This window comes from Peromyscus eremicus, chromosome 12 (assembly GCF_949786415.1).
Source record: "Peromyscus eremicus chromosome 12, PerEre_H2_v1, whole genome shotgun sequence".
NCBI classification, from domain to species: domain Eukaryota; kingdom Metazoa; phylum Chordata; class Mammalia; order Rodentia; family Cricetidae; genus Peromyscus; species Peromyscus eremicus.
Window position 1 is genome coordinate 19,783,077 of NC_081428.1, and position 26,788 is coordinate 19,809,864.

General features: G+C 37.0%; 1 long non-coding RNA gene across 1 annotated transcript in view; it reads right to left on the bottom strand.

The window, feature by feature from the left end:
- Positions 1 to 20,043: 20,043 nt before the first annotated feature.
- LOC131922773 (uncharacterized) overlaps positions 20,044 to 26,788 on the bottom strand; it is a 103,582-nt gene continuing 96,837 nt past the window's right edge. Inside the window, exon 4 of the long non-coding RNA XR_009382380.1 lies at positions 20,044 to 20,105. This is a non-coding gene — a long non-coding RNA (uncharacterized LOC131922773). The remainder of the gene's footprint in view (positions 20,106 to 26,788) is intronic.

The window sequence follows — 26,788 nt, forward strand, 5'->3', positions numbered from 1 at the left end:
TTATAATTACTGTTTATAGTCTATCTCTGTGACTAGGCAGAGTTTCAGGGGATCTTAACATATTCATCTTTCGATCCTCAGGTCTGACATAATGTCTGACACATGAAGATTCTCTCAGGATAAATCTGCTGAATGAAAGAGTAAGAAAGGGAACGGATGGGCTTCTGTTCCTCCCTCTGCCATTCATATTGTTAAGCCTGCTGAAGTTTCAGCTTGTAGGTGTTACTCGGGAGAAAGAAAAATCAGAGATCTTTGCATGAGAACTGGTGTGTATAAATTCGAAAGAATTCCACAGAAACTCAATATTATTTGAATACGTTCATATAGTGGGAGTTGATTACTTAGTGTGAAACAGCCCAGATACCTAGTTCTACCCTCCTGAAGTCAAGTGTCTAGTAGGACCAAAGGTTGCGTAGACAGTCACGAATACACATCATGTTGTGTCGAGCATGCAGGAGACTTCTGATCTGAATCAGAAAAATGTTTCAAGAATGTTGCAGGAAGGGAACGCCTCACCTCGGGCATGATGCCACATATGTGAGGGGCCTTTTAAATTTCTCCTGATTCAGACCCTTTCCAAGGATAATTCAGGAACATTTCCTAATCTGTAGTCCTAAGTCTACAGAAAAATGCTTCCATTGAACTGTTTCTCTTTCATCATTTAGAAAGTTTTCTACTTGTATCTGTTTCCAAAAATCCAGCTAACTTCCCTAAACATGTCTGTCATTCTTAAGTTTGTGATAAGGAACAACTTTGGAAGCCTCTTGAGTATTCATGTCACTAAATTGATTTTAAGAGTCTGAAGGCATTTTACCAGGTTGTGCTTTCATTTACCACTAATTACTGGAACTATGTGACTTCCTGAAAGTAAAACAAAACAAAGCAAAAATTATCCCCAGGATTATCAATCCTGAATTGGCAATTAAATAAATATTTGGTATATTATATTACTGGTGGTTAGTTGTCATATATTACATTGGAATATTAGCATTGCATGATTTAAATGCCTTAATAATATAAAGAATATTTTACATTGACAAATAAAGATATTGGACCGTACTCTGAGAAAAGCCAGGTAGAGACAATGAACCCTCTAAAGGAACAGTGAATCTAGTGTGGTTTGAGTCTCTGATTGTTGACACAGTTAGCAGCTAGCTCTGAGGCTTCTGACAGGTCGCTTAACCTCTATTTTATTTCTTTATCCTACCCTCTGTACTTTAAACAACACGGAAATGGAGTTTGGAAGAGCTTTCAGTGAAGATTAGCTATAAAATGAACACTTGAGGCTTACGTAAGTATGAGTAAATCTTAGAAGTCAACATGTAAAAGAAGAAACTTCCTAAGCTATCACCTCGCTTTTCAGAACGTGTATTCTAGACTACGAAGACGCTCTCCAGCAACATTTACACTATAGGCACTGTATAAATTCTGTCACTGAATCATTGTTTACTTTACAGCTGTCCTCAGCAATGTTGGCAACAGACTGTAGAGACATCAATAAAGAAAGAAAGAATGTAAAACTGTTTAATGGATCCTCACAGCCCACATAGTGGTTAAAAATAAGATAGAAACAATGACGATGGCATTATTTTAAGAGCTCTATTTTCTAGAAATTTCGAATACAAACTAGGCATAAAAATAAAAGTTTCATGGATAGAAGGAAAATATGAGTCATCGAAGAATCCACACAATGAAAGAGTTCACCCTGCTCAGCTTGACACACTGGATACTGAAGCCACCATTCTTGAACAAAGGAGCATCTAGTAAAGATGTGTGTTGCTTCCCTGCTTCTTGGAAAAACAAACTATATTGGGGGATGGACCTGGCCTCCGACCATACATTTACTATGCAAGTCATTATTTTTCCATTTCTAAATTTCCTAATGATAAGACTCAGCCTATTTCCATCAAATTGGTTTCACTTATGCTCTTTAAGTGCAAAATACATCCATCTGGGCTTGAAGATAATGATGCCATGAAATGGAAATCTTAGTTTTAGGCTATAGTCAGAGCAGTACTCTACTAGAAATAAGTGGCCATTTAAATGTTACCACATCTAGTTTTGCAAATGTATCCTCACACAGCAAATATTCATTTTTGCTCCAAAAGTTAGTCATAAAATTCTCCATTAGTGATTGGTAATGGACCGTAATATGACATGTTTTTTGAAAATACATTTGGAAAATTAAATGCTAGAAATGATGGTCGTATAAAGAATCTTAATGCTCCTATGACACAAACTTGTAGAGACAGATTTTCACTGACAACTACTAACACAAGGTTTTCTTCTTTCTTGAGGGGAAGTATTTCTGGTTCCCCATCAAATGGAAGGACTGGGCTTTAAACCACCCATCATATCTTGTAGTGTCTGGATTTAGTAGAAAGATGACAATGATACATGACTGGTAGAGCTACAAGATATACGATAAAAATCAATCAGAAATTATCTTCTTGATGTTTACCAGAGACAGTATAAACCTATATCTGAATCCATTCCAAATGTTTACAAGAAGTCATTATTAAAGTCTCATTACAGAGATGAATTTCAAGGCAGTGTCAAGACAGAGATGAACTTTTAATGTAAATTTATGCATCCTCTCAATGTGCTGCCAAAGACACCAGGGGGGTATATTCATTTTCCACATGCTCAAAATGCTTTTTTTCTAAAAATGCAGTGATGGAAGATCATCTAATAAACAAAGAAATCAGTTCTAAAGTCATCTAACAAATGAAGAAGTTAATTCTGAATTCCCTACCTTCTAACTTAAAAGGGAATTGATTCTCTTATATGTAAAGAGAAATATGATCACTCCCCATGCATTTCAAGTCAGATGACAATTTTCACAAATAACAATAATGTTGACCACTAGTACTAGGCAGATCCTAGTCTAAGTATATAACAAGTGACTGTTCAGGAACTTTCAATGTTATCAGAGCTCTACAGATGAGGCATCTGATAAAGAAAGGTCTTGGCCATAGTAGGAGATTCAAACTCTTGCAACTAATGCTGGGGCAGCTCAGCCTCTGTTTACCTCTTCTCCTGGAACCAAGAAAATCAAAGATTCACTGAGGCTTATTTCTCCACTCAAATGTTTAAGTGGAATTTCTAGGTACTTTGCTGTAACTTACATGAGAAATAATAAGTTTCTCTCAGGGCTGTGGTTGTAGGATGGGTTCTGTCGCTGGTTTAAGCTAGCCCTCTTTTTTTTTTATAGTATTTTTATTTTATAATTAACTTAGTTTCACACATAAGCCATGGATTCCCCCGTCCCCCCTCCTCCCAACCCCCAGCCCTCCCCACAATCCACCCCCCATTCCCACCTCCTCCAAGGCAAGGTCTCCCCTGTGGAGTCAGCCCAGGCTGGTAGACTCAGCCCAGGCAGGTCCAGTCCCCTCCTCCCTACACCACAGCTGAGCAAAGTGTCCCAGCATAGGCCCCAAGCTCCAAAAAGCCAGCCCATGCACCAAGGACAGGTCCTGGTCCCACTGCCTGGGGGCATCCTAAACAGTTCAAGCTAAACAACTCTCTCATTTATCCAGAGGGCCTGGTCCAGTTCCATGGGGGCTCCTCAGTCATTGGTTCACAGTTCATGCGTTTCCACTAGTTTGGCTATTTGTCCCTGTGCTTTTTCTAATCATGGTCTCAATATCTCTCGCTCATACAATCCCTCCTCTCTCTTGCCGATTGGACTCCCAGAGCTCCTCCTGGGACTCGGCCGTGGATCTCTGCATAAGGTAGCCCTCTTGAGACAGTGGGGAAGTTTGTTCATAGGAGCACACGACAACGCAAGAGAGGAAAACTGAATTTGAACAAGCTTCTGTTTCCTCATCAATTAAGCACTCATCCTTATGATTCCGCTCCCTCCTCCTCTCTCCTCCCTTCTCAGTAGAAGAGAGGTAACAACCCTAGCAATAGTCTGTAGACAGCCAAGATCATCAAAACTAAGCATGACTACTAAATTGAGATTGAAGTAACCAGTGGTTGGACACACAAAGGACCACTCCATTTTCGTAGGAAGGGTAGAGGATTGTATGTCTTCCTCTTTTCTCCTTAACTGAGGGAGGACAAACATGTGAGTGACAACAGAAATGCTACTTCTGCTTCATTTTATCCATGGTTGACCTCTGAGAGTGGATATCCTTAGAAGACAGAGGATAGGTAAGTGCACTGCAGAATCCAAAGAACTACCAGGTCCCATAAAGATCAGTCTTTTGGGGACCACTCATGGATGTCCAAAGGATTTTAGGAGCGATTTTTATAAAGGGAATCTGGAAAAATAAGATGAAATTTGAAGTTGAACACTGCCCCACGCCAGTAACACCAGCATTTGGAAGGCTGGAGCAGGAGGACCACATGTTTGAAACAACCTGAGCCAAATAGTGAGGTCTTATCTCTAAACAGTAGAAAAGCTGAAATTTGTACACACACACATACACACACACACACACACACACACACACACACACACACACAAAATGTAATATAGCACAAAAAGTACTAAGCAAGAATTTCTAGGTTTGTCATAGGCACTTGTTACAAGATTTCCCTTTATTCCAGAAATACCTTCTGCTGTGGGCCTGTCCCCTGTCAATTTTACGGATACCAAGCCGAATAGACAAACTTATTTTTCTACTTCTTAGAAACTCACCCATTGATACGTTAGCAGATAGTATAGAAATACTTCCCCCAAATAGTTTGTTGAACAGTTTGAGCTTTAGTGTTGCAATTGTTGCTATTGAGTAAGGATAGGATTATTATTTGTGTGTGCAAGTACATAGGTGTGTGGTGGTGTATGCACATGCATATACATGGTCAGGCACATCTGTATTCACCCATATGGCAGCCAGAGGAGGAGACTAGGCATTTTGCTTGGTCACTCTCCACTTAAATCTCTTGAGACAAAGTCTCTCTTTGAACCTGGAACTAGTCAGGCCTGCAACCAGCAAGCCCCCAATGTTTCTTTTCTCTCCACTCCCAGAGTGCTGGAGTTATAGGTATGTGAGCAGCTATCGCCTGCTTTTTATAGTGAACTTGAGTCTTCCTGCTTATGCAACAAGCATGCTTACCCACAGAGTCATCTCCCCTACCCTAAATGAGGAAATTTTAGTAAATTACTGCTGGAGTCTCCTTCACAGTTATTATCTGTGTGACCCATCTATTTCGTGATAGTTTATGGAATAAGACACAATACAAAAGGATGCAATATTAACTAAGAAGCAGGAGAGTGGAAATGCCAGAGCAGGATGCTTCAACCTTACTAACTACATCTTAGTGTGAACACTGAGAATAAGCAGATCTTGAAGAATGAATGCAATTTTCCCAGAAAGTAAAATGATTCCAAAGTATTAAGCATGCATGTATGCATGTGTATGCATACACCATACACACACGTGCATGCGCACGTGCACACGGAAGTAAAAGGGACACTGTTCCGGAAGGACAGAGGTAGTGGTAGAATGGAGTAGGGGATAAGTGAGAGTAAAGGAGGTTTGGGTATGGCTAAAGAACACTGTGCATATTTATGAGCATCTTATTTTACAACCTATGATTTTATACAAATAATATGTGCTATGAAAATTTAAAAAAAATGAATGGAACAGTCAAAAGTTTTCATACTCATTTTTACTTCACTATAATAGCTTCAGCTTACTGTCATCTTTGCTCCATATTGCTTATAACAAAAATTAAATGCTGCTATCTCATTTAATCCTACAAGAGCTCAATGACGCCTTGTTAGGCCATTTACAAATGAATTGAATGTAAGATTTAGACATTGCCTCTCCGCGTACAAAATGATACTGCTGTATATGTGCACTGTCAGCCTCATGTCCAAACTTGTGTTTGTGTAGGTCAATGGCCTTCCACTACACTACATCAGGCATGGGTCTGAAGTAGTAATTCACAAGTGTAATCTCAGAAGTAGCAGACACAGGATATGGGGAATGGGTGAGATGAGTTTGTGTTGATCTGGTGGAAGCAGACTGTGAATTACTTCAATGCCTTTCAGAGGAGCTTCTTTGAAAAACACACATAGCTTATGGAGTAGGTGATACAGAGAGGGAAAGAACTTAGGAAGTTTAAAGAAAACTAGTTTTAAATGTGGGTTATGTTAAAATACGGTGTGTTAGTAAAGATCTAACAGAAATAAGGGGCAACCTTTCAAAATCTCATCACAAGAGTGCACTATGACTTACTATTAAATATCCACAGAAGCAATAAAATACACATCTCTTTCACATCAGTTATTATCAGGTAGAAGGATAGTAACAACATGGGTTACTACCATTCACTCATGCATGCATTCATTCATTCATGAACACTGAGCTTCAAGTACATGCTAGTTTGGGGAGGAAAATGTGAACACAGAAAGATTATGGAGTCATAAAACACGTAGAACATGATTATATGCCAAAGAGCTTCAGTCATGTACTGTGTAACAGTCACAGCTCAGGTATACCTAACCATCTGCCTACAAGGACAGTAGGCTGTACCATTTTATTTGTGGGTACTCCGTGATATTTATACAATGACACTCCCTAAAAATGAATTTATGACCATTAATGTCAGTTGTTAAGTGACACATGAATGTTTATCTAGGATCAGGAAAAAGAAATTTCTCAGGATGGGGAAACTTAAGGTTCTTTGCTCTAATGAAAGCCATGTCTCACACAGTCTCCAACATTCTCTCTTTTCTTTAGGCAAAAGAGTGGGCAGTAAAGTAACAACGAATGCTTTCTGAACACCCACTCTATGTCATTTAGTTAAGACCTTTAAGTTCTTATCTCACACATACCATTCTGTGATTGTAACGATGCCATGCTACAGAGGAGAAGCTCAGCCTCACAAAGACTAACTTCATGGTACAACTCATGCTCCTGCCTTGACTGTGACTGGACAACTTTTGAAAACATCTTTTAATCATTGTGTGTTTATGCTTTTCTGTACGAAGTAAAGGAGCTTGGGTCGGTTTGCCCGATGAGTTCCCTCCTTCAAAACAGTATCCACTGGATGTGAACACTAAAAGAGAATATATGTGCTTGATGAGTGACATTGAAAATTTCCAGACTTGTGTGAATACCAGCCCAAGCCCACAAACATGGGAGAGGACTGGGAGCTGATGAGAGGGTAGAGAAGTCTCAGCTGGAAATCTGAGCCCTGCAGAGGTATATGCAAAACAGGAAAGTGTGGGGGTCACTACACAGGGGGGGGCAGCTGAGATGGTGAGGAAAAGAGAAATCCAGCTGTGAAAATGTCTAGAGAGTGTGACTGTCTCAAGATGAGGGCAAACAGATGCAGCCTAGGTTATGTATAAGAGATTTATCTTGCTAGGGCAATGGTTCTCTACACAACTAGCAATTCTAAACTCACAGCAGCAGCAGTGTGTGCAAAACTAGTGAGGTCTTAACGGAGCACCGAGCAGAGCTTGTTTTCTCAGAGAATCTCCTTAAGGAGCTCACAAAAGGATGCTAACTCAGCCAGCAAAAAAGCTGCTTAAGCTATCGCGGAAGTCATCATACAGTGTGGCTTTAGCACTAACAATTCTTTGTCCACTGACATGTATGGTGATGTCACAAGCCACCTTGGGTCTACTAGGTGTAATTCGCTTGCTACTGCACCATCTAAAACACTGATTTTACATAGTCCCAACATTTAAGGAAGAAGGCTTCTTTTAAGTTTTTTTTTTAGTACTTTAATATAAACTCTTACATTTGTTTGGCATGTTTTCCTCTGATAGTTCATCAGGCATATTTTAATTATGTATATTTTGTTACCTAGTTAACCACAGGCAAATATATTAATTATGTCCCCATAATAAAACTTTAATATTGAAAATACTTTTTTTTTTTTTTCGAGACGGGGTTTCTCTGTGTAGATTTGTGCCTTTCCTGGATCTCGCTCTGTAGACCAGGCTGGCCTCGAACTCACAAAGATCCACCTGCCTCTGCCTCCTAAGTGCTGGGATTAAAGGCGTGCGCCACCACCACCCGGCTTGAAAATACTTTTTAATCACAGCTGCCTAACAAAAATATTAGTGTCCAAGTGAAATATGAATGTCAGACAACAGAAACAGATTTTTTTTTGACATACTAATAGTTTTCTAAAATAATTGTTGGGCTCAAGAAGTGGCTCAGTGGATAAAGAGCACATGTTGTAGTGAATGATGTGGATTTGGTTACAAACACCCACATGGTGGTTCATAGCTGTCTATAACTCTAATTCCAGAAGATCCAAAGCCCTCTCTAACTTTTGTGGACACCACACACACTTCAAGTACATATAGACACACATGCAGGCAAAACACTCATAAACATTAAAAAAGAAGAAAACTCTTGAAAATTATATATTATATATAATTATATATTATAAATTATATATTTCAAATTCATATCAAACCCTCATCCCATCCTTTTTATTTGCTAAATTGCCTAGCATTTCATACAAAGTGAATGATTTGTAACAAAACTATTTAAGCAAAAAAAAAAAAGATATTTTCTCTGCCCCCAATTGTCTACAAAATCTGAAAAGATTTTTTTTCTTCAGGCCAAGGTACTTCAAATACTAATCCATAGCAGAAAACATGCAAGGCCACCCTCACAGATCACTCAGTCACTGACACTCTCAAAAGGAAATGGGGCTAAGGACCTAAGTTAGTGGACATGTTATTTTCTGTCCTGTATTATGCCTCTATCCATGCCCCAGGGACAGTCTAGGGTCTTTTTGAAGATGGATAGAAAGATGGGTAAAGTAAAATCTTACTGGTCATACAAACCTATTATACTCCCAAACTTTAAATGTATATATTGCTTCCTAAATAAAAGTAATCCTGCCTTGAGAAATCATCCAAGACCCAGACATAGGAGTCTAGCCAACCTAAAGAAAAAGAGCAGTAAAGAACCATGTCAAAGGTCAAGTGTAAGGGGGTCATAGTGATGGCTCAGTGCTTATGAGTGAGTACCACTCTTGTAGATGATCCACGTTAGGTTGTTAGCACCCATACTGAGCAACTTACAACTGGTTATAACACAAGTATCAAAGGATCTTAAGTCCTCTTCTCACCTCCCTGGGCACCTCCATGTGTACACAAATACCCCCCCCCATACACACATAATTTATAATATAAACAAAATAAAAGTAAAACCTCAAGAGGATGCTTGGAATCCACCATTCCTGGCCTCTGAGGAGTTTGTCTCAAAAATATATAATAAAATCAATTAACGAACAAAGCTTCACAGACTTTTAAAGCCACACCGAAATCCTAGCAAACAGGAATGGCATGCCATTGTGGCTCATGTGGAAATGGGTGGCTATGAAGGAAAAACTAATGGGATAAAATGGTAAGACTTTTCTACCTCCCTCTAGCAGTATATGACCAAGGTGGCGCACAAACCTGGCAGACTAGTAATTAAATCATGCCAATGCTCTCTGGCTTTATTGCACCAGGACCTGGGAACACACATCAGGGAAGGAAATACAGAAAGGCAAAGAGTAGAAGTAAGGAAAGAAGAGCTATTCTTTCTCTGGAGTGATCATCGAAGAAAACACTATGTTGTCTTCTTTCCTAGGTGCACACATGTAAGACTTCAGATGAGTGATTTTCAATGACTTGATTTGTTGTTTATAAAAATATGGATGCTCCTTTTCTCTCTATCAAATGGTCTTACTTTCTCCACAGTCTAAAGAAATCAGATGGAAAAGACCATTATCCCTATTTTAGAGATAGGAACTCAGAGACAATTAGCAATTTGTTGTTCTCTCAAATTTGCAGGTGCACAGCAGTGGCAGGACTGTGCCAGTTCTTAAAGCAGGCATTGTACATGAAAGGCAAAAAACAAACTTTAGAGGTATGAAGACAGACTGGAATTTCAGAGAGAAAAGGTGAGACATATTGTCTTACCTAACAATGAAGATGTTTTTAATGTGATCTGTTCAAAACAGTAATCCAGGCAGCTATGCCATCCATGATGGTCCAAAGATAAGAAGGAAGAGCCAGGAAAAACAAAAGATATGAAACAAGCCCCTCCCTAATTTTTCTATGACTGTATCCATCTACATAACCTCTGTAGCACTAGGCATTAGGACTTCCAATAAAACATGAACTGTACTATATCGCGTATGTTTTGACAATATACTTTTTAAAAAATTTTTTCGAGACAGGGTTTCTCTGTGTTATTTTGGTACCTGTCCTGGATCTTGCTCTGTAGATCAGGCTGGCCTCGAACTCACAGAGATCTGCCTGGCTCTAGCTCCTGAGTGCTGGAATTAAAGGTGTGTGCCACCACTGTCTGGTAACAATATACTTTTATCTAACTAGCCACCATGCTTGTTCAATGTCATATACACATAATCGTTTAGTCCTTAAAAATAATCATGTAATACTAAGAGGTATTTGAATTTCCACCTACAGATGACAAGCTATTATGAAGCATAATGGAAAAGCCAGCTCCTGCTGTCATGTTGATCAGATTTGTTCTAAGTGTAGGCATTCCTCACTCCCAGGGTGAGGTTCCATCCATGTGTTACTGGCAAGGAGAAAATCGTTGACTGTGCTCACAGAATGAGGAGTGTAGAAAATGAACAGCATTGAGGACTTTCCAAAACTCTCACATCAACTCCATTCTTTCTTCCGGATGAAGGATGACATTGAGAGTCAATCTTCTAAGAGGCTTTACATTGAGACAAGGAAGGGAAAAAGTCAAAGTTCGAACTAAAACCATTAGAAGATGGGGAAGAAAATGTGAGCTGTGTCTGAACCCTAAATTTGGGAAGAATGTTAAACACTTCCTAAAATGGTAAGGTCACAAGGAGCCTGCAAAGCTGGGATTACTATAATCCCTTGTTTTCAAATGCTTATGGAACAGAAGTGATCATGATCTAGAAGACAGACTTTGAAATGCACTGAATTGATCATTTTAGTTAGGAGCAAATATACTACCTGTTGCCAGACAGGTTTGGGTAACCTTACACTATTTGTATATTCCTGGGGGAATGTGGGGGGAAACTTCATTGAACATTTATTGTGTGAATTTCTAAATTGAAACAATGTTCTAGAAAAGGTCTCTAGAAGTCTGGAAAGGGTTGAGGTAGTGAAAGGCACACAGCTTTTAGTTTTAAGAGCCACGATTCATGTAAGTGTGGCAAATACATGTACACACATACATGCATATTTACACACACATACACATTTACAGTCCTGAGCACAGTTTTCTCATGTTTAAAAAAAAAACAACTAATACTTTTACAGCACAAACCATCCCATGTAGGATGTTTAAGAGTAGGGGCTACTAAACACTTCTCTAGAAATAAAATGCAAATACTTTGTTTTTCTAAATACAAAAGCATAATTTTTATAACTTTTCTTAGTATTTTCAAGTGATAAATATCCTTTCATTGATGATAGGTTTGCATGCTGTTGTTGAGACTTTCATAAGACCATGCTCAATGTACTATTTTCATGTTTCCACTGATCTAAAGGAGACCCCTGTGCTCATCTAGTGAATCAGGCTTTATTTTTATAATCTGTCTAATACTTTATATTCAAATGTTTAAGCATAACGCATAGTGGTTTATCAACTATGTAATTCCTTGAATCATTTTAAAACCTTGCTTTTTTTCTTCAATATTGTTCAGTGGATTTAGCTGGCTAACTATATATACCCTGTTAATTAAATACCACACAAATTAAGTTTTGGCCAGTATTTTAAAAATTCATATTTAATAACAGATAAAGTATAGGTGATAGATAGACAGACAGATAGGTAGGTAGGTAGGTAGGTAGGTAGGTAGATGAGAAGTTGACAGTATATGTAAGAGAGTATTTCTAGTTCTATCTGAGCTGAGGTCTGAATAAACTTTTAAAAAGTCCAGATCGTGGCAAGCAGCAACTTCATACAACAATCGCTCTCTCAAGCTATTGTGGACTACTGGGAAAATGTGAAAAGTGGGCACTTCTTCTGAGAGATAAAAATGAGCACATTATTTATTTATTTTAATCAATTCACAGAGCCCATAAGAAGGAACAAGTTTTATCCACATAGAAACTTCACCACTTCAAAAATCTAATGCATTCATCACCAGCCACATGCAGCTCTTTAAATTTTAACTAAAATGTAAAATTATATGTGTCAGTTACACTAGATACCAAATGTTTTAGTCAAATGTGGCTAGTAAATACTTTTTATAGATGACACAGAGAACAATTTTAAGAATGATTGAGTTAATATTTATATACTCAACAAATTGTTACTAATTCTACTATTGCTAATATTAGTTGTGGTGCTATGGATTAGACCCAAGTGTTATAAGGACTTGTTTGTAACAATTTGGGTAACAAGACTCCCACTGATCCTCACTCCCAGTCTTCCACCAAGTACATATGCTTGCTGAGTGTCAGCTATATTCATGCTCAAGCCATTTAATATTACAAGAACCAACAGAAGTATCAGTATAAAATGAATAAGAGATGCTCTAAGTTGAATGTTTCAGAAGGAATAAAATACTATCACTTTCAAATTACTATAGAATTAGATGGATGCAAAATAGAAAAAAAATCTCTCAAAGAATAGAGAATTCTCCCTAGTTTTCCTTTCTAGTTCAAGACATTCATGAAGCAACCAAAAATTAGCGATCATAGGTTAAAAATTATGAGACTTACAGGGAGAAAGATGGCTGATAGCTATAATCATTCTTGTTTTCTATAATGTTAGAAAGGATATATATATATATATAATTTATATTATATATAATTATTTCATGATATTACATTTTATGAAATATGTGATATATATGTAGCAATTTTTAAGATTATTTGGGAATAGGAAGATAGTTCAGTTAATAACGTGCTGTCCATGTAAACATGTCAATCTCAATTCAGTCCTCAGAAGCCAAGCATGGTGGTACGTAGTGCTTACAACTGGGAAGGAAGAAACAGGCAGATCTTAAGGCTTGCTGGCCCCCTGCCTACCTTACTTGGTGTGTCCCAGGTCTGTGAAAGACTCTTGCCTCAAAAAAAAAAAAGTGGACAGAAAAATGACACTTGATGTCACATACATGTACACAAAGGTGTATCAGTACACACACACACACACACACACACACACACACACACACACCTTTATGACTTACTTGGTCAGCTGTGGATATACTATATATATTGAACAACAAGTTTTCTAGTGCCCATAGAAGAATTGCAAACACATGTGATATGTTATTATTAAAAACTTAGCATTTTCGTAATGGCTTTTGTCATTTTGAGAGAGGAGAGGAACATAATGGGGATTTGGGAGATTTTAGATGAAGGTGCAAATATGTACACATATAACTCACACCTTCCATGTAGCACAGTAAGATGAAGATGAAGGCATGTACTGATGAAGGAAGGGTACAACACTTAAAATCAGCCCTCAAGCATTTTAAAAGTGAGAAGTGATATCCCTAATGTTTCTTATACTGGAATTGAAAGGTCTGTGTAAGTCTTATTTGATGTAGGATTGCTCTTCTATTTCAGAACATTTTTATTTCATTGATTTCTTTTTTAATTCACCAAGGAATACTTGGATCTGTTTCAAACCCCCAATGATACAGTAAGAAATATGAGTTGTAAGAGAAACTGAATTTGGTGTATAAGGGTTTTGGACTCATTATAAATAGTGATTGGTTAGTTTCATAAATCACCTTCAAACATTACATCATTAGTTTAATTAAGACTAGACTGTAGACCCTTCAGATGCCATTAGAATGCCCCCAGTAGTACAGTAATACATTTCAGAGTGTCTGGAAATATTTTGGAAAGCACAGAACTTTAGACTGAAACAAAAGTTATTATAATTTTGTACAGAGATTCCCCACACAACCCATAAATAATCCAAAGTTCAATCCAATACAACAGGCATTGATTCAATACAAATGTGGTTCTCTCTAAGTACATACCAGAAAGTACAAAGGCAAGTCACAAACCCTTTGGGTACTGATTATTAATGGAACTCAGAGTAATTGCTGTGGGGAATCAAAACAGAAATAGTCTTTCTTCCTGAATCAGTAAAGGTTTTGTGGATGAACATCATAGTATCTTGTTATAAAAGTAGCTGTTTTGTTTATGTAGTAGAGATTAAAGTACAAAATAAAACGTTCACAGGCATGCCACTAGTTTCCCATGTGGACCTTCCACAACAAAACAAAATGGATCTCATAGGGAAAACACAGGTATCATCAGGAGTCAGTCATTCCACATCAGTAAGTACTATGTGCTCTGGCAGAAGAATGAGGCATGAGTTCATGGCTCAGGGTGACAGACCTTGTGTCCCACCCTTTGGGGGGATCACCTCTGCTTGTGAGTCACTGTTTGGTAATAGGAAGCAAAAGTAACTAAACGATTATTTACAGAAAATGACTCACTTATTCGAATAGCATGGTTTATGTACTGCTGGACTGTTTTCAAAAAGACACATGCTGAGTAATTTATCTGATCCTTCCATAGTTTTCTGGCCAATTTAGTTGCCAATACTGTGAAGTCACAGCATAGTGAACATGGTTGGGTTTTTCACCCAAGGCTCAAACTATTGTTTATGCTGGGTTGTGCTTTTCCTTCCGCTCCCTGCATCACACTTCAATGTCACATGCTGCAAAGAATTGAAAGTAGATCCAAGGGGACAAGAGAAGGCAAAGGGAGCTTCAAATATTATCCAAGTATATTGACAAAATAAATTAAATCAACCACTATGAATATAAACATACATCACACTGCCACAAAATGTATTTTGGTAAAGGATGATTCATTAATAATTGAGTGCTTTTGTTGTCATCAACGTTTCATCTGATCCAAAATGTACAGCCCTCAGTGTATAGCAAAGCCTGTGACCTCAGAAATGATTCAGTTTGAATGGTTGATGCTGTGTGACTGAATGCCAGCCCTCAACATGTGGTGTGTTTTCATTCCTTCCAGTTTAGGATCCAGTTTATCTATTTCTAACTTACATCATCTATGGTCTTAGACTTTGGTGTCTTCCACATGAGTCTTGTCAACGTTTATATTTATATTTGCTATTTATTTTTATCCAGAAGCATACAGGATTTTAGCAGCCCTAGAGTTGCCTTGGTAAAATTTATCATGATCAAAGGCATATGTAATTATTAGATGTAGCTTTCTCATCCTACGAAGTTTTAAAATTCTTCTTCACTGATACTATGCCCCTTGCTCTTCAGAATTTCTGTTACTTCTGTGTAACCAATGTAATGAGTTGCAGTTTCTTTTTTTACAATTACAGTTCCCTTTAGAAAGTACATAGACATGATCATTATTCTATAATTGATATAGTATTTTACTTGGTGTGGTGTGGTTGTGGTTGTGTGTGTGTGTGTGTGTGTGTGTGAGTGTGTGTGTGTGTGTATGTGTATGTTCTGTGTTCAGGGGTCCTTAGAGGCCAGAAGAGGATATTAGATTCCCCATAGCTAGAGTTACAGGGGTTGTAAACTACCCAAGTGGATGCTGGAAACTAAACTCAGGTTCTCTGCAAGATCAGCAAGCAAGCATCATAATGGCTGAGCCGTCTTTCCAGCCCCCTCTTACACTATTTTATAGCATGCTATTAAGTTGCACATAATAGTTGTCGTCTGTAGTGTGCTTAACTCTCCTTCATTGAATGGAAAACAGGACTTCCTTGATCCTTTCAATGTGCATAGCATGTGGCCTCCAAATCTATACAACTAGTATTGGGGTAAATAAATATATACAAATACAAATGAAATGAATGTTAGGCTCTTAAGGGCTAAACCATGATAGACACATACTAGCTAACTACTTTCTTGTCCATTTCTTCCATTTTTGTGCTCAACCAGCACCATATGACATGATACTACTTCTATTTTCCTATATCCCATTTTCCCTTTATTTCTTGAAGTCTTTGATTTTTAGGGTATGACCTCGAAAAGATTTTTTTCAGAGACACTGGTATAAATAATATTACTTATATACAATAATAATTTTGGTCAGGTTTAGTGGCATACACCTATAATTCCAGCACTCAGAAAGCTGAGGTAGGAGAACCACAAGTTCAAATTTATACTGAGTAACATAGCAAGGCTCAGACCAGCCTTGCTCTTAGGCAAACCACATATCAAAAAACAATGGCTGAAAATTATTGGTGTTCAGTTTCTAAGGCTCATATATTCTATATATCAGTAGTTCCTTGGTTGTTGTTACTATTAGCAATTTTTGAATAATAAAGTATTTGGATGCCTAAGTATTCTATTCTAAAAGATTAATAATCACAAAGGCAAGAATTAATGTGATATGAATATATATGTCCATATACACACATATAAACAAACATATAATTTATAGAATGTACTCCATGATTTATTGAGATATTTTTAATTGTAAATTAAAGTTTTAATGTCAAAAGCTATTTAAATTTAGGGTTGAAAGATGATATATGTAAGATGAAATGAGTAACATTGTAATACTAGGAGCCACTAAAATGAACAGTAAGCAAAAATATTTTAAAAAGTGCCATTTGCTTTTATAACATAGTATATAAAATGACTTTCCTTTAAGTAAAAATGTTTCCAAATTTTAAAATTACATTTTAAATTCTTATCTATTATAAATTTCTTGACATGTTTGTGGGGTTCCCAACAGATAAAACTCAGTTGTATAAAAAGTAAAGGATAGTATTGAAGACAAGAAAAACATATAAAATAAAATCTGATTTTTAAAATCATTAAATGAGACATTTGGCATGACCTGTAGATGTACTATTTAAAGCTAAGATTATATATAAACTGTGATGAAGTAATTCATTCTACTATTTGTTACAGAGAAAAAGTATTTCCAAATTTTAAAATTGTATGTATAGAATAAATCAAAACCATAAAAAATAGAGATACTACTGACTTAGAAGAATCTGGAAATTAGTTATAAATGTTTAATTGGGTCAATATAGGAAATTCAAATTTAGAAACTCTTTATAGACTGAAATCTTATAGCCCATTTATTCATCCTGCAAATATTTACTGTTTAAGATGTGTAAGCACTAAAAGAATACAATGAAAAATAAAGCATGAACTTTGCCCTCAAGGGGCTTACAGTCTATTGTGGAAAACATAAATAAACATATTGATAGTTATAACATAAGTTAGAAAGTGATGGGTCATGAGAAAACTCAGATAATATAGTATGGAATTTATTAACATCCACAGATATATTCTTTTTGTAGTTTCTAAGTACAGAATGAAAATAGACCAATGATCAATTTGAAAATAAAATGTCAAATTTTGTGAATCCATTGATGAAAAAAATCCAAACTTTCAATATTAATGCAATTTAATTCACTATCCATCAGTTCTTTAGAATGGTAAACACAAATTAACAACCCATTAGAAATAGCATTGTGCCATTGTTTACAAGTAGACACAAGCAGAATATCTTCTTAATCAGGTCTGAAATGATCATTTCCATCACTAAGGCCTCACATACTCATGACACATTACTTTCTTGCACAGAAATTGGCTCAGTCATATTAAAGAGATGAAGAATTCCTCGATGGCTCAAGTGTGCTCCAAGGAAAGCTAGAAGGTTGTACAGTTAACTCCCAGGGTGTAACTCTAAACCATACAACCTACTACCTCAACCCGGATGCACACAGCTTCCAATGTTGCTTCAAACTCCTTATCATATCTTCAGTCAGCTTCTCCAAATATGGTGGCCAAATACCTAAGGGCTTGGCAAGGTTGTAGATAGAATATTCTAGTGTTTTACCAATCAACTTCAATTGTATCTTACAGGACTACCCCATCTGTTGGGTTTATGGCATAGGTCACATAAAACACATTCTGACATCTCGTTTGCCATACTTCTACTAACAGTGAGTAAGTTTAAAAGTCAGTAGCATTAGGCCTCAATTTTGAAGAGAAACAGGCTCAACTGTAACATAAAAATCCAGTTATAGACTTTCCTCTGCTGTTGAAGTGGACAAGGCACATTAACTAACGGAAAATGTGCTGTAGTTTCTCAACAACAGCTATTCAGATCTTGCTCGAAGCCAGCTATTAAAAAAACACCAACCTTTTGAAAGCAGTTTATTGCACTTGAATTCAGCCTTGAATGGCTGTGCTACAAATAATTTCAGAAAGCCAACAATTAAAGCTTGTCTTGTAAGACATATGAGGACTAATGTATAACATGAAGAACAAAGTAATTATGATTGTTTCAAGGCTACGTAAAAAACTGAAGTGTTAACATGATTGTACTGAAATGTAACTGAGCAGCACTCTACATAGTGTTTTGTCAGATTACCACACTGCCACAGACCCATAGAAACGAGCTTGTGCGGTCCACTTCACCACAAGATCGGATCTACGGGTTTATGCCAATGGGCATCATCTCACATGGACTCTCTAATAATGTAGCATTTGCTCTAAACATCTAATGCAATTAGGGGATAAAAATAATATTAATATTTTAGTTTAAATATTTTAAAGGCTGTACTCTCAGGATGCATATTCCCAGTTAAAGACCTTCATAAATACGCTGACCTAAATACAGGTTTATAAACATGAGGATTAAAAAGTAGTTTCTCAAGTTTTTTTTCCTTTTTTTTATAGATTGCTTTTGTTTTAATTGTGAATATTTTAAACTGTTCTAATTAAGAATCCATATCCATATATATATATATGAATTATGCTATTATGAAGCATGGATATAGTCTAAATTAAAAAGAACTTAATTATTCAATTAATTGTATATGCATTAGAGTGCTTGTATTCATTCACGTAAAGTCTTAGTTATGATTTTAAGGATTTATAGTGCCATTATACCTTTCATAAAACAAATAAGATCTGGTTGATAAAGAACGAAAAAATCACAATCCTAAATACATAGATATGTGTCTACAGTTGAGATGAAACTAGGCTTTTCAGTATAGAAAAAAAATGGTATCAGAACACTAAAATCAGTGACATGGTGAGTGTGTCATTATTGCTATTTGGTACTGTTTGTGATCACTTGTACCACATCAAAGAGCATACAGTCTCTTTCAGCAAAATCTATTTAAATTTATTTTCCAACAAAATTATATCTTTTAAAACAAAATATACACTTGCCTATAACTCTCCTGTGTTCAACAGGTTGAAATGAAATAAATTATTCTTAATTTTGTGAACTATCAGACTGTAAGGGAGCAAGCCAGTGAGCACATACAAAACCAGTTCCATGTACTTTTTTAGGATTCTAAGCTCATCTGCAGCTAAATTATAAGTTGTACAATCATTAATCATTTCCTCCTATAAAAAATGATTTAGCTTTTCCTAATTATATCTGCATTGTGAAAAATAATACTGCATAGTAATTACTTCATGATTTGGCATGTTTTGAAATAAATAAAAATAGAATGTATTTTATAGAGTTTAATACAGATAATTTGGTATACACAAATTTTCACTATTATTTATTTTTAAATCATTCTCCTACTTAATCAAACTATAGTAAATAATCAACAATCATGCACCCGCTTGTAGTGAAAGTATTTCACCATATATTATATATTTCATGTGAAAAAAAGGGTAAACACTGGTTGCAGTTTTTGTTACTTCAAAATTAGCTTTGGCTTTATTGTCTTGCTAGATATACTGAAAAGATTAAAAAGCAAATCATAAGTTTATACCTTTCTCCCAGATTTTACTTCCTTTTATAAGGTATAATCGCTGAAAACATATTTTTCTTTCCATTAAATGGCTTCCTATTCAATCATCTTGTACCTGTGTTGTATGAATCAGTATACACATATGTGCTCAGAATGATGGCAACTGGGGCATTGATCACAAAACCACACAAGAACATTCACAAAGGCAAGTCATGCTGTAAATTCTTGAAGGAAAATAAAAATCCCAATAGCTTCTCCATAAAGGAGTACAAGCGAACACAGTCAGAATAATTTTCTCTTTAAAATATTGTAGATTAATTATACTTTAGACTTGTGCTTTCTTTCTTTCTTTCTTTCTTTCTCTCTTTCTTTCTTTCTTTTTTTTTTTTTTTTTTTTTTTTTTTTTTTACCTGAGATGGTTTTCTCCTATGGCCATTCTCTTCTCTTCTGATATCCACTTTAAGGGTTCCCCTAAAACAACCACAAAAGGAAGACATCAGACAGCTGCCACCTAGGAGGAGCCTCGGTATGGATTCTGAGAATGAAAGTAGATGGGGCTGAGAAGAAAGCCCAATGTCGAAATGGGAAAAACCTTACAAGTATTTTTCTTAAGGCTTGGCAGAGTCCGAGGGCCCCACCCCAGGACACTCATAGGACACAGAAATACTTTCACAGTTTGCATTTATGTGTTCATTTTGGTTGGCGTTGCTTTCACAGTAACAGTTTTGAAAGTGAAAGGACATGGTTCTCAAGGAAGCGACTAGGTTCTACACAATGAAGTAGTGAGAGCTGAAAAGAGGTTTGGATTTGGCATGGAGCTTAATAAGATAATTAGGAGTGTGGAGATTAATGGCTCCTAAAATAACATTCAAAATAATGTTTTTTAACTAAAGGATCTTGAAACATGAAAACAGGTTTATCAATATTAATTAAGCCTTTGAAAGTTGGCTTTACCATTAACACAATGGAGGAACAGGAGCTGTTCTGTAAATAATTAGTGAACAACAAGGAATAAAGTCAATAAAACATTTTATTCAAATGTTATCTATATATAAGGTCCCTGTACTATCTCATAATTCTTTGCCAGATAACCAAAAAGAACACAGAATTAACCAGCTGTGTATTTCTCTTTGTTTATCCTCTGTATTTCTGATATCATGAAGTATGATTTTAAAAGCATAACGATTTTTCTAAAGTTTATTTCCCATGGATGATATTACCATATCAATTCTTACTATTAAAATTATAATCTTGATACACACTGCTTATTCCAAAGCATTTTCTCTTTTCAGAATTTTCCCTACATATTTAGAAATATTTTTTAAATAAAAAAATTTAAAAGTAGATTATATCATCTTTCCCACTGAACCAGGAAAAACTGCATTTTGTCACAAAATGTTGAACTTGCTCAGCAATTTCCTTCTACACAAAGACAAAATATTTAGAATGCAATGTTCACCTGCCGAACCAAAGCAGCTCTGAACTTGAAACAAGTTTATACAGACTTTCCCCACCGAAAAGTGAAGGGCAGCTTCCAACACTTTGCAACTGCTCCTGGGCAAATTCTTTTTCCGTGTATTTTTAGAAGTAGAATTATTAAGGAACAAACTATTTTGTACTTAGCAACTGAGAATACGCTCTTTCCATCCCCATTTCTCCTCTACTACAATCCCTATAAGTAACTCCCCCTAAACTAATTTTATTTAACATTATTTGGGTGTATTTTTCAAGCAAGATCTCTTTACAGAACTTAGAGAAGTTTCTTCCTTTGCATTTCAAATTATGAGTCACAGAAAAGATGTTACTTTCTTTGCTACTGATTTCTAAGCCCTTTTCTCCGCAAAAAAGTATAACTGGACACAAAAATCACAGATAACACATTGCTGTTTCTCTAAAACTTTCTGTGCTCAAGAGCAGGAACACGATTCTATGGAGTTTTCTATTTTTCAGTTTAGTGTCTACGCTAATGATTAGAGTAAGAAAGCAAAGGAAAAAAGTGTAAAGTGGGTGGTGAGTTAAGAAGAGTGAACTGAAAGGGTAAGGACCCTGATTTATGTAATAGAAAGCATCAAAAGAAACAACAAAACTTATACCTGATATGAAAGTGCAGGTTCACCAAGTGCAAAGAACTGCTCTTAGCCCATAGCTTTTGAAATAATAATAAAATAAACAAAAGTAAAGAAGGCTCATTTGGCTGTGTTGCCTTCCAAGCTGCTTTACAAAGCCCGATGTCTCAGGAGTTAGACAAGCCAAAGTTTGCTGGTTTTGGTTTGTTTTGGTTTGCGTTTTTGTTTGTTTTTTTGTTTTGTTTTGTTTTCGAGCAGGCGCATCTCATCATGATCATTATTTTCCAGCACTCTTGCAAGTACTGAGAAGCTCTGGTTCTTTTTTTATGTTGTTTAGTATGCTGCTGTTTCTTCAGGGCTCCTTAATTTCTCAGCAAAGGAGGTCCAGAGACGGCTTGTCATCATTCTCTTCCATCTCCGTATTCCAGGCACAAAGCACTACGCAGAAGCTGTACCAATCCTTGCCATCAACTGGCAGCAGGGTGGGAGAAGGTGGGAGAGACCCGGAATCCTTCCAGGCTGGGCTGACTTGAGAAATGAGGACTGCACACGTTTGCCTCCCGAACCGAAGGGGTGAAAAGGCTGGGTGCCAGTTTGCTAGTCGGCTGAAATGATCTCATGCTCACTGCTCTGTCGTCCTGTTCGACCAGTTCAAATGCCTGTTCATTATAAACCAAATACATACATAAATAAATAACCCAACTACTTGGATTCTTCAGTAACCAAAAAGGGTATTAACATGAAAATTTTTAAAAATCAGCAGTCAGAAAAGGGCGTGGGGGAAGCACATACAATTTTAGGATTCACTTGCTATGCCTCAATATTCTGTTATTATTTTCCTTTTTCTCTCTCTCTTTCGAGATAAGCAGCAGAATTTATCAGGCGTGAAAGGGACAGCCTCCTGGTGGCCTGCCAAAAACCCCGAATAAAGGCGAAGTTGTGCTTCAAAGCTCAGTTGCTTGCTGAGTCTGGCTAAAGTCAAGTATTAAGATCCACCATTTTCTGATCCTTGCTAGAAAAGAAGAAAAAAGTCAGGCCCGCTGCTGCTTCCAAGTCTCCGTTGGCACCATCACAAAATCTCAGTCGTCAGGTCACATGATTCTCTGCCAAATGTAGAGTGAGTGCATTCCCATCAACCATTCTGCTGATACTGCGAAGGCAGCTATTGTCTCCTTTAGACCCAAAGTTCAGCCCACTCTTCATTGAATTAGCTGAAAAACGCATCACCTTTGGGGGCTGGGAGTCATGGAAACGTCTACCTGGCAAGCTGCCCACTTTTTCTGCCCATCAACCAGAGATGGGATTGTGCTGCCTAACGCAGTGATGACTTGGAATGTGAAGAGTCGTCCAAAGTGAATCTGATTCTTGCAACGCCTGTTTCATTTGCACAGAAAACTGCCTTGTAGTTAGGGGAGGAGAGAGAGAGAGAGAAAAAAAAAATCTTTTCCTACTAAAAGTAGCAAATAAAGGTCTGAACATGCCTACTTTGCAACTTTATTTCTCAACACACCCAAACGGTTCTCAAATGAGAAGACTGAATGCCCCGTGAGTTTTCTTCAGTAAGAACATCTCTAATGTTTTCTTTACCGTGAATACAACAAAACACAGGACATTTTTTTATTCTCCCACTTTAAGACTTCAAAACAAAACAAAAACTCAGAGTTTTCTTTTCTTTCTTTTTTCTTTCGCATTTTTATTGCTTTCTGATTTTATCTAGCACCAATTTTGTACTACATGGCCACTAGCAACAGAGATGCATTATTGCTACTATCTCCAACAAAGTGGTCCCCGGAGAGGCTGGATTGTCTCTTCCAGCAGGCAAATGCCTGCAATTGGGTCTTGTGATAATCCCCATCACTACCTAGCACAGCTGCTGTGCAAGTTTGCTGAGTGACACACGTGAGAAGTGGTCTTTCTGTTCTCTCACTGGCCATGGTTTGCCTGTGTGGCATGAAAGATGCCTTTGAAAGATGCAGGGAGTGTATCAACAGCTCTTAGGCAATAAAATGAACGGTTTCCCCCTCCCTGGTGAGTTTCCATTCTAGCAGGCAATGGGAGTTCCCATGCACAAACATTTCCATATTTTCTAACAAAAGTGGAGTGAATTCAATTTTTTATTTCCTTAAGCAGAATCTAAAGCCAAATAGGAAAGTAAGCATTGCTAATATTTAAGCCAAAGACATAGAGCACAATTTAAAAGATCTATACTTTCATACTCCATTGTAAAATTTCTAGTGATTATATCTAAAATAATGTTCACAACAAGTCTAAAATTATGTTCATTTCATAATCTGAAAAATAGATCTGCATCCCTCTCTAGGAATACACACACAATAAATAATATTTGACAATTCAAACCATGACTTGCCTAAACATTATTTGTGAAAGTCAGAGAACTAGGAAACCTCCTATCAATGCTTTCAAAGGATATAATCTTATTCATGAGGTCACTTTAGGAGCAGCAGGGGTGAGTATCACATGCACATATGGGAAACGTCATGGAATCCTGCCTGTCTGTAATTGAAAATTGCACACAGTTCTACATAGTAGAACATGACCTTAAACATGTGCTGAATTTTGCAATTGCTTTTTCCTAGATTGAAAAATTCTGGGCAAATTTTGTCAGAGCTCTAACCACACACCTCACGAGTGTTGAGGGGAGAATTGTGCATGATAAAGCTATAGCCCTTGAGTTGTAAGACTGCACAAAATAAGTAACAAATATAAAATGTAAAGTTTAAATTCCTAGTGACTGTTCCATTTTGCAGCAATTAAGCACTAGTGTTTGGTAGGTCTTGCAATAGGCTCAGGGGAATAATAATAAGCCAAATGGATAAGACTCCCATGGGGTGTCATTCAGTAACTACTTTGAAATGAGGAAAGCTCACTACAAAACAGAAGGAAGATAATATCCAAAGGAAATTTATTATAGAGAGACTCTTCATGAAGCAAGCGGGAAGAAATTGAAGAATCTAAGTAAAATGCATATTAAATATAAATTACAGATGGAAATATTTCAGTTTGAAGTTTCCCCTTTCAGTAAAAAAAATTATTAATTAGTTTTTAATACTTTTATGTTTAACTTAAATAAAGACACTAATGGAGTTATATGGTGGGCTCCCAGTTCCAAAAAAAAGAAAAAGAAAGGGGGAATTTGTGTAGCGTGAATTCTAAATGGTCTTAATAATAAGAACCTGGAGACAGATATCAGGGTAAAAGCTGAATGATCAGAGAAGCAGAGCAGTCAGTCCCCAGAAAGACTTCTTACCTCTAAGAATCTTCAGACTGAAAGAGCCTAGCTCCCATCCCACCCACCCTGCCTTATCACTTCATTTCTCCACCCAGCTATATCACTTCCTGTTTCCTCCTTCCAAGTGCTGGGATTCAAGGCATCAGATCCCAAGTGCTGGGATTAAAGGTGTGAGCCACCACTGCCTGGCCTCTAGTGGCTAGCTCTGCACTCTGATCTCTAGGCAAAGCTTTATTTGTTAGAGCACAAACAAAATATCACACCACAAATTTACATTTAGAAACATGGAATGAACATGGGTTTTCTAATCTTCTATTAAAAACTGCTAATATCTCTAGAGAATAAAACAGATAGCAGGAGACTGTGATGGGTGAAGAGAAGATGGTAAGAAAGCTGGAGACTCAGGATCTAAGGACTGGCATGCTGGTAAGTTCCTTCACCTTTGCTTTTGCTGGATCTCTTTAGCATTGTGATCAGGAAAACAGTGGTCCACAAGGACATTAATTGTTGGGATATTGCCAATATCTATAGTCAAATACCAAATAAGGAACTGTTGTCAATTTCAAACCCATACTTACAAATGTCAACATGAAGCCTAGATGCTGCCATGGCAAGCTCAAATAAAGTGCCTGGATGCCCTTTCCCAAACATCCTAGAAATAGTCTAAGACAAGTCTAAGGAAGGGTTAAGAGAGAGGGTATTGGGCGAGGGGAGCAAATGAAAACAAAGTGTAAACACACATATACACACACACATACACACACACACACACACACACACACACACACACACACACGGATGTTGTAGAATCATCTTTTTGTACACTGTGAAGATGTATCTTTGCCAAGGTACCTTCTGATTGGCTTCATAAAGAACTTAATGGCCAATAGTTTGACAGGAAGAGGTTAGGCCGGACTTTCAGGTAGAGGAAAAAAGAGATTAATCTAGGGGTTGGAGACAGAGAAGAAACAGGAGATGCAAGATGGAAGAGAGGTAAAAAGCCACAAGACAAAATGTAGATTAATATAAACGGGTTAATTTAAGTTATAAGAGCTAGTGTGACAAGCCTAGGCTATCGGCCAAGCTTTCCTAAGTAATAATAAGTCTCTCTGTCATGTTTTGGGGACTTGCAGTCCAAGAAAGTCTGCTACACGCTCACATGTACACACATACCCACATACTCACACAAAAGTTGCCATGTTGAAAATCATTTATTTCATGCTAATCTAAAAAGTTGATGAAATAAAAACACAAGTCTATAAAATAAATGTCAAAACATCAACAGTTAAAATCTCACAAAGGTGGTACGTTGTTTGTTTAAATATTTATTCATTTTCAAACAGTCTTGTTATGCACTTAAGTTTTCTGCAAATTCATAATCCTCCTGTTTCTATTTTTTGAGTACTGAGGTTTCAAGAGTGTATCACTTCATCTAGATTTCACGAAGTGTTTTTTGGGTTTTTTTTTTTTTTTTCTGAAATGCTCTCAACTAGACATCAATTAACAGAAAAGTACTAGGCTATTTCCAAATACTTTGAAAATACAAGCACTGGGCCGAGCTCTGGGATTCCTGCTGAAGAGAGGGAGGAGGGATGGTATGAGCCAGTGGGGTCAAGGTCACTACAGGGGAACCCACAGAGACAGCTGATCTGCTATGCTCATGGCAACTCAGGGACTCTGGACTGACAGCTAGGGAGTCTGCCTGGGACCAACCTATGTCCTCTGTATGTGTGTGAGAGTTACATAGCTTGATCTATTTGTGGGGCTTGTTGCTTGAGCTGGATTTAAGGAACCCATCCTCTCTGCTGGGTTGCCTTGCCCAAACCTTGATGCAGAGG